General features: G+C 37.2%; 1 protein-coding gene across 4 annotated transcripts in view; it reads right to left on the minus strand.

The window, feature by feature from the left end:
- LOC125268434 (kelch-like protein 29) overlaps window positions 1–16,883 on the minus strand; it is a 236,254-nt gene that overhangs the window by 5,657 nt on the left and 213,714 nt on the right. The window lies entirely within an intron of this gene.

Consider the following 16,883-nt stretch of genomic DNA (forward strand, 5'->3'; position numbering starts at 1 on the left):
ATAGCCCTGTTCCAGCACATTATGCTGGCATGAATGCGGTTAACTTCTTTGATTTAAGTAATCAAGCAGGAGAAAACACATAAATAATTGATGAGTGGCAAATAATTTAATTGAATTCACATTCAACCCAGCAGCTGTGAGTTCAACCTCAGCCGCTGAAGAGAGACGTGATAACTTTGAGCTAATTAAATCTTGAGCCTTTTCAGATTTGGAGTGAGACCTCCTGGGAAGAAGAGATATTACGGATAATGTAAAAAACAGAGAAAGGAGGAGGGAAGCTTAACAAATAATGGTCAGACATAGAAGCATGCATGCAGATCCATGTGCAATGGGCAACACTGAACACTAAACAAAAAAAAATATTTGATCTCACTTAATATACCAAAGCTAAGCTGTGCCCTAAGTACAAGACAAATATGAGGAGATAACCACAGTCCTAGGGTAAATCTCACAAAAACCTGTTAAGAACCGGGTCATATTTCAGCCCACAATAACATACATACATAAATAGAAATTTGTTTTATTTTGGGTAAATAAGTTATATGTACCACCTGTTCAAATCACATGGCAGCAACTCATTGCGCATTAGACATGGTCAATATGATCTGCTGAAGTTCAAACTGAGCATCAGAATTAGGAAGAAAGGTGATTTAAGTGACTTTGAACATGGCATTGTTGTTGTTGGCGCCAGACAAGCTGGTCTGACTCCGAGTATTTCATAAACTGCAGATCTACTAGGATTTTCACGCACAACCATCCCTAGGGTTTACAGACAATGGTCTGAAAAAAAGAAAATATCCAGTGAGCGGCAGTTCTCTGGGCAAAAATGCCTTGGTGATGCCAGAGGTCAGAGGAGAATGGCCAGACTGAAGAAAGGCAACAGTAACTCAAATAAGCACTCGTTACAACCGAGAGCTGCAGAAGAGCATTTCTGAACACACAACATGTCGAACCTTGAAGCAGATGGGCTACAGCAGCAGAAGACACACCTGTGCCACTCCTGTCAGCTATGGACAGGAAACTAAGGCTACAATTTTCACGGGCTCACCCAAACTAGACAATAGAAGATTGGAAAAAAGTTGCCTGGTCTGATGAGTCTTGATTTCTGCTGCGACATTCAGATGGTAGGGTCAGAATTTGGCATAAACAACATGAAAGCATGGATCCATCCTGCCAGCGGTTCAGGCTGCTGGTGGTGTAATGGTGTGTTGGATATTTTCTTGGCACACTTAGTATTAACTGAGCATTGTTTAAATGCCACAGTCTACCTGAGTATAGTACCTGTTGCTGACAATTTCCATCCACTTGACCACAATGCACTCCACTTCTAGCAGGATAATGCACCATGTCACAAAGCTCAAATCATCTCAAACTGGTTTCTTTAACATGACAATGAGTTCACTATACTCAAATGGCCTCCACAGCCACCAGATCTCAGTCTAGTAGAGCACCTTTGGGATGTGGTGAAATGGGATCATGGATGTGCAGCCAACAAATCTGCAGCAACTGCATGATGCTATCATGTCAATATTGACCAAAATCTCTGAGCAATGTTTCCAGCACCTTGTTGAATTTATGCCAAGGAGAATAAAGGCAGTTCTGAAGGCAAAACCCGGTCCAACCCGCTACTAGCAAGGTGTACCACATAAAGTGGCCAGTGAGTGGCTATTATGGCTTAAAGAAAATGAAATTCTTTACATTTTGACATTTTCTGTCTGTTAATAAATCAATAAAAGCTAATAAATAAATTAATGAATGATTAAAGAAATGAATGAATAAATAAATAGCATTCTCATCTTAAAGGCAGGGTAGGTGATTTGCTTTAAAAAAATTGTTTTGTTATGCTGGTTAAAAATCTCTTCACATCCTGATAGCAATCACTAAGTTGAGTGGTCTTAATCTATTTATATCTTCTGTGGCAGTTGTAGGACCATACAATGTTTGTCCAATCATTGACATGTTTGTCCAGTTGACAGGCAGGAAGGACATCCTATTGTATCCCTCGGACCAAGGGATAAAATAGGATGTCCTACCTGCCTGTCAACATATGTTTTTACATATGCTCACGCACTCTGTTCATGCAGACATCATATGTCATCAGCATGTTTCATGCTATGCAGAGTTAAGACAGATGCCAGTCACGAGCACTGCAACCGAAACAGCAGCCACCTTTTACAGTTCCTCCTGAACTAAAACAACAAGCTTATGCTGCGTTCAAGCCATAACTACTGTAATTTGTAAGAGATGGAAACCCATGACGTTATACTCAGAGCAGTTTGTGACTCAAATTTATGTTTCAATGGCAACACTATCAATCCCGAAATAAATCTGCAGCAGTCAGATGGTACAGGTCAGTAGGGGTGTAACGGTACATGTATTCATCCCCAACTGTACAGTACGAATGTCAGAGTTCGGTTTATGCAGTTAGACGAAGAATACAGTCAGTCACAGATGATTCACACTCCAATCCAGAAGGGGGCATGCGCAGTAATGCAACACTGTTTGCTAACTGCCACAACAGGAAAAAGAGCAGAAGAAGATGAAGAAGAAGAACAGATGATCTAGACAGAGACTGTATATTATAGGAAGATGAGAGGGTCTATATCTCTTATCATTGGAGAAAGCGTAACTTAATCACGTGGGGCTTCTCTCAGCCTATTGTGTAATGGCAGTGACATCAGTGCCCGCCGTTCAAAACTCCTTCCCTGTGTACCGCCACAGCTGGAGGCTTAGCATTAGCGCTTTTTTGGCTAAAGGTTGCAGGCTTGCCTTCCAGTGGCTTTTACACAACATCTATTGTTCTATCTGTTAAACAGTAATGCGGCACATTTGCTGTTGGTAATGCCGTAAATGAGTCCTACCTGTCGCAACATTCCGTAGTCCGCCTTCTCTTAAAAAAATACATTTTTATTAAGCTAAAATCTACATATAGTTCCCAATGAAAGTATTGCTTAGTGTAAAACATGCTGAAGATTAGTGAACAGGCTGTGGATTAATTAAATGATTAGCTATTTCCCCACAAAAGCTGTTTAATCAGCATAGTGAAGCCTCTCATCCATTGACATCCATTCAAAAAACGGCCTCTGGTCTCCTTCCCTGCGTACCGCCAGAGGCGGAGCGTTAGCATTAGCCGTTACACGTTTTTGGCTAAAGGTTGCAGGCTTTCCTTCCAGTGGCTTTGATCTAGATATGCGTAATCTCTCAACCAGTGTTTCAACAGCAGAAAGACATCAATAAAACAACTTGAGAATAATATCTCACATAGTATATTTACCTCAGGCAAGTAATTTACCACAGCATGCTAGTTCACTAGAGAAAATAGAGGAGAGTTCTCAAGAGAGGAGCATTTCACTAAATATATGCACTATATTAGCTTATATATTCCTTATATTTTAGTATATTCATCATATATATTAGTAAATATATTCATTATATTAATTATATTTACTTTACCGGTTAGTAATGTGTGAATTATTTAATGTTTAAATAAATCTGTCATGAAAACAAGTTATGACAGTAATTGTGTAAATGATTATATTTCAAAAATAATTGTATAATTAGATTTAGAAGTTAATGCAAATCCAGCCTTAAGTGCTTTGATTTTTTTAATCCTTAAAAAAAATGTTAATTATAATGTTAATTGTCGAGGTACGTACTAAACCGTCATGTTTGTGTACCGTTACACCCCTACTGGTCAATGCTCTTTAAGTTGTTTACGATCATTTATGCGTCTTTCGTGACATTTTTGTTTGCTCCCTGCTTCACACGTTTATGTGTTTTGGAAGAGGCATGGCTTTGGAGATGCTCTGAAGGGAGGGTGGGATCTTATGCTAGCTTGCTATTGCTAGCCTCTCTGAAAATGACCTACCCTACCATTATTGCAAAAAATAATATATTTATAATTTAAAGGAATGTCCTGGGTTTAATGCACGTTACAGCTCAATAAACAGCATTTGTGGTTTGTATGTCAATTACCAAAGAAAAAAGTTCAATTGAATCCCTTAAAAAATAATAATAACAATTCTATCACAGTGAATGTTTAAACCGTAAAGTAAATAGATGTTTTTTTGTGCATTGTTTGCGTTTTACTGTCTGTTTTACTTGTCTATGCTTTTACTTTTATTATTATTTTATAATTTATTTTTTAAATATAATGCTAATCATTGTAATGCTCTCATTGTCTTTTTTAGGAAAGAGATATTTTAAAATGATTTTTCACGATTTGGAAATTTTGTAATCGAGTCACATGACAATGGTAAGTGTTTTTAATCTTGTATATTAAGATATTAAGCATTTCTTAAAGATTTATGTATTAAGAGTTGTTTTTATCTGCACCATCATACTACAGACAACTGCTGGTGTAATTATGCAGATGGGGAGAGATGAATGATGATTCCAAAGCAATACATGCAAATATGAGGTTAGTTTCTTTAATATATTACAGTTTAATATATTTAATATATTATTTAATAGTAAAAGGAAATTTCTCCCAAAAATGAAAATTCTCTTATCATGTACTCATTCTCAAGCTGTCTCAGATGTATTTGACTTTCGTTCTTCAGATGTTCAAACTAAGATTTTTAGAAAAATATTCCATTTCTGTCATTCCATATAACGCAAGTGTACGGGACCCTTAAAGTTGACACTTCAAAAACCTACACAATGTGAACAACGGTAACTCATATGACGCGAGTTGATGAATCAATGTGTTCTGAACTAAAACAACAGGTGTGTGTAAGAAAAAAACTAATATTTTAAACTTTTTAAATTTATAATGTTCACTTCCAGTCAATGGTTATACACAGTTTAATGAGATCGTCGGGAAGCGTGACACAAGTGCATTCTGAAGCTCACACGAGAAGTGATGCGGAAAAAGAGGACTGACTTTCGTGTGAGTTTCACAATTCGCTTATTTCACTGTTGAAGCATCAACTTTAAGGTGCCAATCCACTTGCATTATATGGACTCACAGAGATGGATTATTTGGTAACACTTAACAATAAGGTTTAATTTGTTAAACAAAAGTTAACTACATTAATTAACATGAACTAACAATGAACAATACTTCTACAGCATTTATTGTAATTGTGTGCATTGTGTATTGTTTTCATCAGTGAAAATGCAAAGTTGGACTGCATAATAATGCATTATGTGTATGTTCTCACCTAGAGCCTCGAGGTGAATTAAAAAGGGAATGTCTGCTGAAATGCCTTATTGTGTACCTTGGGGAAGATGTGGACAAACTTATCAAGGAGTATCTGGTAAGTTTTGCAGTAATCACCATTTTTTTAACCTTTAAGCTTATAAACGTGGTCTCAGGTCATTTAAAAAATACTCGTAAATATATGTACATTTGCCTAAATCTCATACATCTGTCCATGCATTAAACTATTTAATATTTTTGGTCACAGCATGTTATAACTTTTTGAAGATCGATGTTATATACACTGTGTGCAGAATTATTAGGCAAGCTAACTTTCTGATCATATTTTTTTTCCAAACACATTTTACCAATTTCAATCCACATCAATCTTAATAACTACTATTAATAATGTTTTTAATCATTTATAAGTGATATATAATTGTTCATGAAGGCTGGAAATGAAAAATGCCTTATATTCAGGTGTGCAGAATTATTAGGCAGGTTTGCTTTTACAGGCAAAATGAGCCAAAAAGAGATTTAACTTAGACTGAAAAGTCAAAAATGATTAAATACTCACGAGAAGGACGCAATACTAATGCAATACTAGAAATTGCAAAGTTAAAGCATGACCAATGGACAGCAAAATGCTCATTGGGTCAGCGGGGTCATACAAAAACAGGTGGAAAAGAAAAGACACATGTTAACTGCAAAAGAGTTAAGAATTAAGGTGAAGAGTTAAGTGTGAAACCATCAGGAACCTTTTAGTCTCCAGTGCCACCATTTTCCAGAACTGCAACCTACCTGGAGTCTCCAGAAGTGCAAGGTGTCTCAGAGACTTAGTTTGGTTAGCTAAAGAATCCTAAAAAATGACCCGCTCTTAATAAGAATCACAAGCTGAAGTGTTATAAAATACATGAAGACTGGGTTTTTATAGGCCTTATAGACAGACAGATTGAGAGTTGACTCCTGAAGGACCAGCACCACATCCTCTTTTACCACTGTTTGAAGAATTTATCTTCCAGAATCTGGCAGTAAGTTTTGGAAGATCATTTTTAGTCCATCTCTGCAAGACGGACATTTCAGGATAAGAGAGGGACTAAAAGTAAACTCCCACACCTTACTGCCAGATTTTGGAAGATAAATTCTTCAAACAGTGGTACAAGAGGATGTGGTGCTGGTCCTTCAGGAGTCACTCTCAAGCTGTCTGTCTATAAAGCCTATAAAAACCCAGTCTTCATGTATTTCACAACATTTCAGCTTGTGATTATTATTAAGAGCGGGTCATTTTTTAGGATTCTTTAGCTAACCTAAGTCTCTGAGATCCTGACACCTTGCACTTCTGGAGACTCCAGGTAGGTTGCAGTTCTGGAAAATGATGTGGCGCTGGAGACTAAAGGGTTCCTGATGGTTTCACACTTAATTCTTCACCTTAATTCTTCAATCTTTTGCAGTTAACATGTGTCTTTTCTTTTCCACCTGATTTTGTATGACCCCGCTGACCCCATGAGCATTTTGCTTTCCCTTGGTCATGCTTTCACTTTGCAAATTCTAGTATTGCATTAGTATTGCGTCCTTCTCGTGAGTATTTAATAATTTTTGACTTTTCAGTCTGAGTTAAATCTCTTTTTTTGGCTCATTTTGCCTGTAAAAGCAAACCTGCCTAATAATTCTGCACACCTGAATATAAGGCATTTTTCATTTCCAGCCTTCATGAACAATTATATATCACTTATAAATGATTAAAAACAATATTAATAGTAGTTATTAAGATTGATGTGGATTGGAATTGGTAAAATGTGCTTGGAAAAAAAATATGATCAGAAAATCAGCTTGCCTAATAATTCTGCACACAGTGTAATACTTGTACCAATGCTTTACTTGTGATAAAGTCAAGTTGCTATGAGAAAAATATTTGGAAGAGTCGACATCAAGTATCTGCTGGACTTTGCAAGTCATTACATTTTTTTTTTTTATAACTAGACCTAGATTTGATTGGGAGAATTTTTGTGTACATATTTTTCATTAGGCACTGATTTTATCAAAATAACTTTGTAATAAAAATGTCTTGTCTTTGTCTTTTATTAGGTTGTTCAGAAAGATTAAGCTAAAACAGATCCTGAGAGATGTACATTGGCAGTGTTTGTCATCAAGGAAGATGAGGATCCTCACCAGCCACCACAACGCATTGAGAATGTTTTTTTTTTCCCTCAAGTGTTGATGTGTGAAACGCGTACTGGCTAGCCTAACTGGCAGCAAAATTCATTTGACACTTTTATTTATGTTTGTTTATTTTCATTTTATGTTTTTTTGACAACAGAGAAGGTGATATATATTTTAAAAAAGACAATGACATCACAATAAACATTAAGGCCTTTTGAAGAGAATATTTCCTGTATTTATTTATACTAAGTCAACTAAATTAAGCATTTACTGATACTGGTTTTGTTTTATTTTAAGGGAATATTTTTATTTTATATTAAAGCATATTTGGCTTTTGTTCACGGTAAAATTTTTAGCAGAGCAAAAAATTGTATTATATTGACCTGCATTAAATAAAGTTTTGTATTGACTAAAAAAAATAAATTGGTTAAGGTATTATTAAAAATATACTTGAATCAGAAATTTAACTTGAGTAAACTTAATAAAATTGCTTGTAGCAAAATTACAGCAATTTATTTAGTTTAGACCAAAGTAAAAAAAAAAAAAAATCTTTTCAGTGTTTTTTATTTAATCTCCTTTTGGCATCCAGCACTCTGCCTGACTGCAAATATTTGAAGCTGAAATTCAGCGCCCCCTATCATAGTTGTGTGCATGCGTGTTCAACTCTCGTCTGTCGTCTCCTGCTGGGCATTGAAGTGTCAATCTGCCATCCTCAGTGATGTGGCACAACTACTAAATGGGGCTCTTGAAGGAATATCTCAAACATCAGAGGCGGTCCTTTTACAGTTAAACCAAGTTTCACACTTCCATAAATGTGGCTAAAACACCAAAGACCTTCATCTCCCTGATGCGTTTCATGGCCACGGGCGGCTCTTCGTCATGGCTGGATTATTTACATGTTAAATACACAACACAATACAGTACAGTGTGAGTGTGTCACACTGCATTTTCTGGCCTGTCAAACACAATAAGCATGCCAGCGGGGGGAAGGTGTTGTCATTCACAGACAGCGGCGGTGAAAATGCCGTTCCCTGCCGATAAGACGGACAGAGATGGATAACTGCAAATGGGAATGTTAGGCAGATCACTGACTGTCAACTGAGAGACAAAACTCTTACTGCCGACTGTTCAATGTGTCAAACTAGACCACCCACACTGCAAAAATACTATTCTTAACAAGTATTTTATATAATTTTCCATTTAAAATATCTAAAATATCTAAAAATGCTTAAAAACAAGATGCATTTACCAGAAGCAACACTGCATACATCCTTAAGACTTGTTTTCAGACAGTGCATCTTTAAAATAAGTGTATAAACAAGTTAAAAACAAGTGTTAAAAATGTTCAAGTGCAATAAGACAAAATGCATTAATATTCAAAATGCAATTTGTTGCATTGTTGCTTCTTGATTTGTCTTTAACGTTTTTTTTTTTTTTTGACTAATTAAAAAATTTTTTGCAGTGCATAATATAATTTTATTAATCATTGTGTATTTAAGATTGCATCATGTTTTTTATTAATCATTATGTATTTAATACCCATTTCTATAAATATATATAACTCTATAACTTCTTGCATACATACAGTGCTGGGTAGATTACTTACAAATTGTAATCAGTTTATTCCTATGTGATTCAAACTTTCATTTGCAACATCATGACTCCAGTCTTCAGTGTCACATGATCCTTCAGAAATCATTCTAATATAATAATAATAATAATAATAATAATAATAATAATAATAATGCTGATTTGCAGCTTGAGAAACATTATCAATGTTGAAAAGAGTTGTGCTGCTTCATATTTTTGTTGAAGAATTCTTTGATGAATAGAAAGTTTAAAAGAACAACATTTATTTGCAACAGAATATCTTTTGCAAGATTATAAAAGTCACTATTAATCAATTCAGTTAAAGGGGTCATTTGATGCTTTTTAAATGTTTTCCTTTTCCTTTAGTGTGTAATGTATCTCTTTGTGCATGTATACGATCTGAAGTTACAAAGCGCATAGTCTCTCACAAAAGGGTTCCCTTTTGAAAGGGAACTCAACACTGCGTTTGACACGCTTTGGGGAATATCAGAAAAATGTGCCCTACACAGTGTAAGCCCAATAACTCTATTGCTGCCACAGATTAGTACCTGTTTCTGTAGTTGTAGGCCTTTTTCTGGCCTCCTTCAGAGCATGGTGACTAAGTTTTACTCCCCTTTCTGATAAGGGTAAAAAGTGGTTTTCTGGGTATATTGCCTGTTGGAATGCATAGCTCAGGTTGAGTTTGTTTAGTGAACCTCACTTTTCAGTTTGGTTCTTATGTAGCACCCTTTAGAGTTTGAACACTGCCACAAGATGTTGATTGTGTTGTTTGGAGTAGAAAACTCTTCTATGGGCCTCCTTCAGAGCAAAATAGCTGCATCTAGTTTGTTGGCAGATGTTTAGTCAGAGTTTGCTCACTTAAAACCAGCACTGCCACAGGTTTATGCCCGTGATCATTTGAAGTAGGGGTCGGCTGGTCGCACCAGCGATACCACCGTGCTTTTTTCTTATCAGTATGAAAGAGACTCAAAATACTCCGTCAATGTTGCACATACAATTAAGAGTTATACACCATTTTAATCTGTGAAATATCTTCTTTTATTTGTGTACACTCAGAGTAAAAACAAAATGTTGTGCTTTTTGTAAAATAAAGAAAACATGATGTGTGATCTGTCATCCAATCAGATAGTTGTTAGTGAATACTAATCACAAAAAAATTTGACTCATGTCTAAAGAAACATTGAGATGTCAGGTTTTAAATCGTAAGTCAAATCGAAAACAAAAATTCTCTGTTCATGTAATCTGTATGAAAACAGAGCCATGTCAGAAGTCCGTGATTCAGCTCATTATCCTCTAATGCGGCCACGCCCACGCCCACAGAATGAGTGCTATTCAGATGCAAATTCTGAGGCAATACATGTATACATCGTCGCAATCATGTATTTTTTATCTTGAAAAGTGTTTATCTGTATGTTAAAGCGAACTCTGGAAGCCTCTGTTAGTTCCTGGAATGTCACATGGCCTGTTCTTCTTTAGGAGGCATTTGTGGACTAAAGGTGTACAGAGCGCCCTCCGGCTGCAAGTATGAATTGAAAACACAGTATCCGGCGCTCACAGTGATGACAATAAATATTGAATAAATATTACTCCTCTGTATAGAAAACTGACATATGAGAATCCATCATTATTTCTCCAAATGTGCATGCTTTTAAGCATATTAAGAAATTACGATCAATAAGATTTTAAGAGTCAAAATGTGAAGCTTGAGTCTTAGATCTTTTTAATGATGTATAGTTTGTCAGCTGCACATTAACATTTAGGCTATATAATATGACAAATATATTAGCCTATATGAAATGCCATAGAGGTAGGAATGATCAGACGCTTTGCATCACAGAAATACATTATATTTTAAAGTATATTAAAATAGAAAACCATTATTTGGTTAGAGACTTAAGACTTATTTTTTAAAAATGTGTCCAATCTTTTGACTGGTACTGTAATTTAACATGGGCCTATACAAAATTTTCTTCACATGATGTGCAATAATACATGCATGCATGAGATCACAAAAATCATGTTTTTTTTGTCAAGAGCGGACATTAATCCTGTTATTAGCATGATCACAGAGGGTTTTTTCACAGCCTGCCTGACTGAAAGGCCTCATTAATATGCAGGTCATTAGAGGCCATTATGCGAATCTTTTGTCTTCTCAGGTGTGAATCACGGCATTATTCATGAAGATTCACGCCTCCACGCATACAAAAAAATGTCTTAAAAAATTTAAATCTCTCTATTGTTTTATATGAACGAGTAGGCAGGATAATTTTTACATCATTTTGAAGCAAAAACTCTAGTCTACAACCTCCAATGCCCAGAAGTCTTGTGAACACAGATTTAATATATATTTTTTGGCCTTATTTCAGTGACTTAAGTTTTTTTTTGTTTTTTCAATAACCACACATAAACGTTATTCCTTCAAAAACACAAACATGTACATACATGTTCCTCGCATATTATTGTAGCCTAGTTTGTGCTAATTACAGTGTAATGACAGTTTTGTCATTAATATGTTTATGAACAACTGAAAAAAGCACAAATGTCAGGGCATGTCAAAACTTCTCCAGGGCCCCAAAAATCCTCAGACCCGAGAGGGTTAAGGGTGAAAGGTGTTTTTACTCAGTACATTGCCTGTTGGAATGTGTATCTCAGTTAAGCTAGGTAACCTCACTGTTTGGTAGTTTGGTTCTCAGATTTGGCTCCCTTAGAGCTTAGACTGCCACTGGCTGATGCCCTTGTCTTCTGAAGTTGCAGGTCCTGCTCAGACCTCCTTCAGGGCCCGAAGTTTGTACTCCTCTTGCTTTAAGAGTAAAAAGTGTTTTACTGAGTACTTTGCGTGTGGATAAGAATTAGCTCAGGTTGAGTTAAACTAGTTAACCTCACTGGATAGTTTGGTTTTTGGTTTGGCTCCGTTAGAGTTTAGACACCGCCACAAGCTGAAGTATGTGTTTTCTGGAGTCGCAAGCCCTGTTGGGCCTCCTTCAGGGCATGTTGCCGTAAGTTTGTACTCCTCTTGCTTAAAGAGTCAAAAGTGCTTTTACTGAGTACACTGCTTGTTGGAATGTGTTGAGGTAGACTTATGTGGGCCCTCTACAGTCTTAGCTGCTATTACTCGGTTTCACTCAGAACAAGTTCCCATGTTTGTGGGCTCTTGCTTTATCAGCAGTTGAGCTGCTTAAGGTGTGTGGCCTTCACAGGCCGCCCTGTAAGCGAATCCCCCACATCTGGGTGTCTCTTAAGCAGATTAAGCATGTAGTTTCACATGTATGGCCTTTGCAAGGCTGCTGTGATATATTCTACAGGGTGTAGAATTACCTCATGTTGCAGGCCCTTTTTTGAGGGCCTCCATGATTTTGTGCCTACAGTATGGTTTATCTGTTAGATTGAGCCTAGTACTCCCTTCGTTTAGAGGGTTGTTCTCCAGATAGTACTTAGTTCCCTAAGTCTGGTCAGTGGTTGAAGGCCTCTCTGAGGCCTCCCTGTTGAAGATCAGCCCCTAGGCTGGTTGTACTCCCCTTGTTTGGATTCCTTTAGGGTGCACAGCCTCCTCAGCGCAAATAATTAAGCACTGAGTAGATCCTAGGATTGAGCAGAGTTTTACTACCCTCACTGGTAAGGGTAAAAAGCGCTAAGCTGAGTCCTGCTCTCCAGGTTGCCCGTCTCTACGATCTGGTCTGAGTTGTTTACTGCCTTTTTTGCAGTCCCTCTTACTGGATATCTTCTCTGAAGAATGTGAATTGAGACTCTGTGAACAGACAGGTTGTTGGCCAAGATTAGGTTACTTTAATTTGACCGGGTTGGTCTCCCTGGTGGCAATCAGAGTTGACTTTGTTCCCCTGACAAGTGACTGGATAGGGTTCCCTCGGGCCCGCTGGCTACATTACCTTAGAGGTACCCTCTTTTCTTTTAAAAGGAAGTTTGGTCCCAGAAGCCTTTGAGCTGCCTTGGTAGGCCTTCTTTGGAAGGCCTCTTTGAGGCTTATAGCTTGGGCTGTTGGCCATAGGGAATGCTGTCACTGACAGCCTATGTGTGACCCGTAGGGGGAGTGGTTCTGGCATTTCAGTTGAAACTGCTAGTTCTGAAACTGCTAGTTCTGACAGGGAACGAGACACTGCATTACCTGCCATACATCAGGGTTGCCTGCAGACGAAAAGATACTGACTGCTTATCTAGGTGCTCCTTTTATACTTCCGGGTCGTGTCTATTATGACAACATAGGCTGTCACCGGCCAATAGGATTGGTGTGATTTGATAATTGCTTTCAGACACCGGTTCACGTGGTGACACTCCCCAAAGCGTGTCAAACGCAGTGTCTCCTTCCCTGTTCTCAGGGAACCATGGTTACATATACATAACCTGAGACTATTTATTCTATCTAACAGGGAACACTGATCCAGAACCAAAAGTTTGCTTGTGCACAATTTACAGAGGATAGCTCCCTGAACCTGGAACAATACAACACTGGTTATAGACAAAGACTACTGACCACTGTGAAATGTTCTGCTCAAGTCGTGCTTGCAAAGATGGTTCCGATCGATCGGCTTGATCATCCGTATTTTCAGAATCAGACTCAAACTGATACGGTAAAACCAATGACATTATTAACTGTGCCTTTCATTTGCGCAAAGCCTTGGAAGCTGAAGCTCGCGGTTATGGTAAAGGACGTACCATTTCCGACAAACGCTTGAGGTGTTTGGCCAATCACAATGCACTGGGTCTGCTGGCCAATCAAAGTACTCTTAGCTTTTCGGAAGGAGGGGCTTTGTAGAAATCAGAGAGACTAGGAACAAAGGAGCTGCAATAATGTACAGTATGTGAAAAATGTTTTTATTTTATTTTTATTTTTTTTTACCTTAAAGCATGTAAACCTATTCTTTTAACCCAATAACAAAATAAAGAACTTTTAAAATAGCATCATATGACTCCTTTAATTTTTTAATTAAAACTTTAATAAAAGTGTTAATTAAAAATAAATCTTACTGATGCCAGACTTTTGGTCAAATGTATAACACCTATGTATAATACCTACACTTTATAATACCTATGATGTTAAAAGTCTAGATCAAGGGCAGAACTGTGATCAGTCTTTGTTGGGTTTTAACCAGCAACATTTCTGCTACCTGCCCATACCTTCAACCACACAGTTTTACAGTCCTACACTGCAATCACTAGGTCATTTTATTATGCTACACTGTGGTTTTAGTTGCTTTAATACTGTTGACCGTTTCCATGGCTTTATCGATTGAGGTGGAAGTCAAATAACAAGACAATGAAGACTGAGGTGCTTTGTATTTGAGTCTTTGCTAGTTCTTACACAAACATGGTTGCAGTAAACATATGATCCCTGGGCAACAATGACCATAGTGACATCAAAATCAATATGAGCCTCACAGTCCATAGCAACATCAAAATCAATAAGCACCTGGGGTGAAATGACGTTACCGACCAAAACCCTCAAGAGTTCATTATCCGCTGGCACAGGAATACCTGCAACACTTGACATCTACACTGACCTTTCCAGATCACTCAAGCCCTTCACAATAATCAAAATATCATGTTCCTTCTCACATGCAGCTGGCCTTTCGAGACCGGCTCTCGACGAGAGAATGATGTCAGTTGCCGTCTCTGAACTTTGAGTCACCTGCTCTAAACGATCATCATCTACACGACCGTACGTGTTTGACCCTGTGGGTCACGAAAGTGTTTTTAAAGCTTGCATGTGTGCGAGTGAACATTTGCCCGTCAGCTGCAGAGTTGAATGTCAGAAGTGTTCATATCTCACTCTCGCTGATACAAACGGCATAACCGAACTCTGATTTCAATATCTGAACCTTTTAAAGGAGTGATGCATGAGAAAGCAAAAAGTTATTCATGTTCCACTGTTCTGGTTCCATGCAAAAGGAATAGTTGACTGTTGAACCTGTATACTGTTATTTCTTTTGTGGAACTAAAAAGGAAAATCATGCATATATATGAAAAGCAACCCAAAATGATGCCTTTCCAGCTCAGAAAAAAACAAGTAAACAACAAAAAAGCACTGTAAAAGTATTCCATATGACTTATGCTTTACAAAGTCACTGAGAGCTACAACAATAGTGAAAATTATCAGCAAATAACTACTTTTTGTTTGTTTCTATGCTATTTTCATACCGAAAACAAGATAAAATCAATAAAAATTTTTTTAAAAAAATCAATAAAACTGCATATTAAAAAATCAATATGTGATGTTTAAGATTCAGGGCCCTATTTTTAACGATTTAAACGCAAAGTGTAAAGCGCACGGCGCAGGTGCAGTCAGGGCGTGTCCAAATCCACTTTTGCTATTTTAACGACGGAAAAACAGTCCGTGCGCCGGGGCGCATTTTTGAAATGGGTTGTCCCTATTCTCTTAATGAGTAATGGGCGTAACGTTCAATAAACCAATCAGAGTGTCATCTCCCATTCCCTTTAAGAGCGAGATGCGCTCGCGCCATGGCGGATTGCTATTTATATGGCGGAATTTGTTGGCGGAAAAGCTGAACACACCGATTCAACTGAGGAGTTCAACGAGTGATGTTTTGCTGAAATTACCTGTTAAGTGCCCAGTCAATCTTTCAGTCGTCTGCGCGGATGCAGGCTTTTAAATAGCTCCGCGCAATGAGTCAGTTAATATATATGTGTGTGTATTGGCACGATTGTTCAATTAATTAGCCAATTTCGTTCATCATTATAAGTAGTAATAGGCTGAATTGAAAATAGGCAGCCTAATTCTAATACACGCAATGACTATTCATCATTACATTTTTATATTTATGTAGCCTACACAATAATATTCTTTTACACTGTAATCCTTTTGTTTTTAATATTTGGCATGTTTGTGTGATGCGCATCCCTGTGTGTAATAAGCAAAGTCAACGCGCACTGTGGACGCGCCCAGAGGCGCAGTTTCTACCAACGCGCTCTAATAAAAAAATATTGCGCCATTGACTTTAGACTTTAGACCAGGTTTGAGTTGGCCTATGGCGCAGTCTATTTTCAGCTCCTTAAAATAGCAATGCGCCGGCAATGCGCCTGAACACACCTCTTCTTTAGACCAGCACGCCCATGGGCGCACTAACTGGTGCAAATGCATTTACTAATTTAAGGACGTGGTGCTGAACGGGAAAACGCGAACGGCGCCGGACGCAAACTAGCAAACACACTTGCGCTGCGCCTTGCGTCGCATTGCGGCGGGTGTATTATAGGGCCCTCATTTTTAATGAAAATGCTAAATCTGGACAAACTTTATTAAAAACATTTTTAAGTTTGTAGTGGGATAAAAAATGTCACATCATAAATATTTTGCCATAAAATATATGCTCTGAATAACAACTGAAATCAGTCTGTTCCTCACACAAAGCATGACATGATATAAAAATTGCAATATAGTGCATGAGTTGCACTGAAGAACTTCTAATGAACCTGTGTCTTTTTTTGTGTGTTTTTCTTCAAGTGACATGAATTAAAATAGTAGTTTTTTTTTAAAATAGGTTTTTAATAGTTCATATATATATATATATATATATATATATATATATATATATATATATATATATATATATGTGTGTATATTTGTGTGTGTGTGTGTGTGTGTGTGTGTGTTTAAATGTTTGTAAGTGATGATTTCATGCATGTTTTTGTGGGTTGATGTTGCAGCAGTTTTCTCATCCAAAACAAATTTCTCTTAAGGGAGACAATAAATAGTACACTGACACTGAGATTCTTTGACTTTAAATAAACATCAACAAGGTCATATCAGTAACTGCAAATTTAAAATACATATATATATATATATATATATATATATATATATATATATATATATATATGTATTGATGTACATACACCAATCAGGCATAACATTATGACCACTAACAGGTGAAGTCAATAACACTGATTATCTCTTCATCACGACACCTGTTAGTGGGTGGGATATATTTGGCAGCAAGTGAACATTTTTGTCATGGAGCAA

This window comes from Megalobrama amblycephala, linkage group LG5, assembly GCF_018812025.1.
Source record: "Megalobrama amblycephala isolate DHTTF-2021 linkage group LG5, ASM1881202v1, whole genome shotgun sequence".
Classification (NCBI taxonomy): domain Eukaryota; kingdom Metazoa; phylum Chordata; class Actinopteri; order Cypriniformes; family Xenocyprididae; genus Megalobrama; species Megalobrama amblycephala.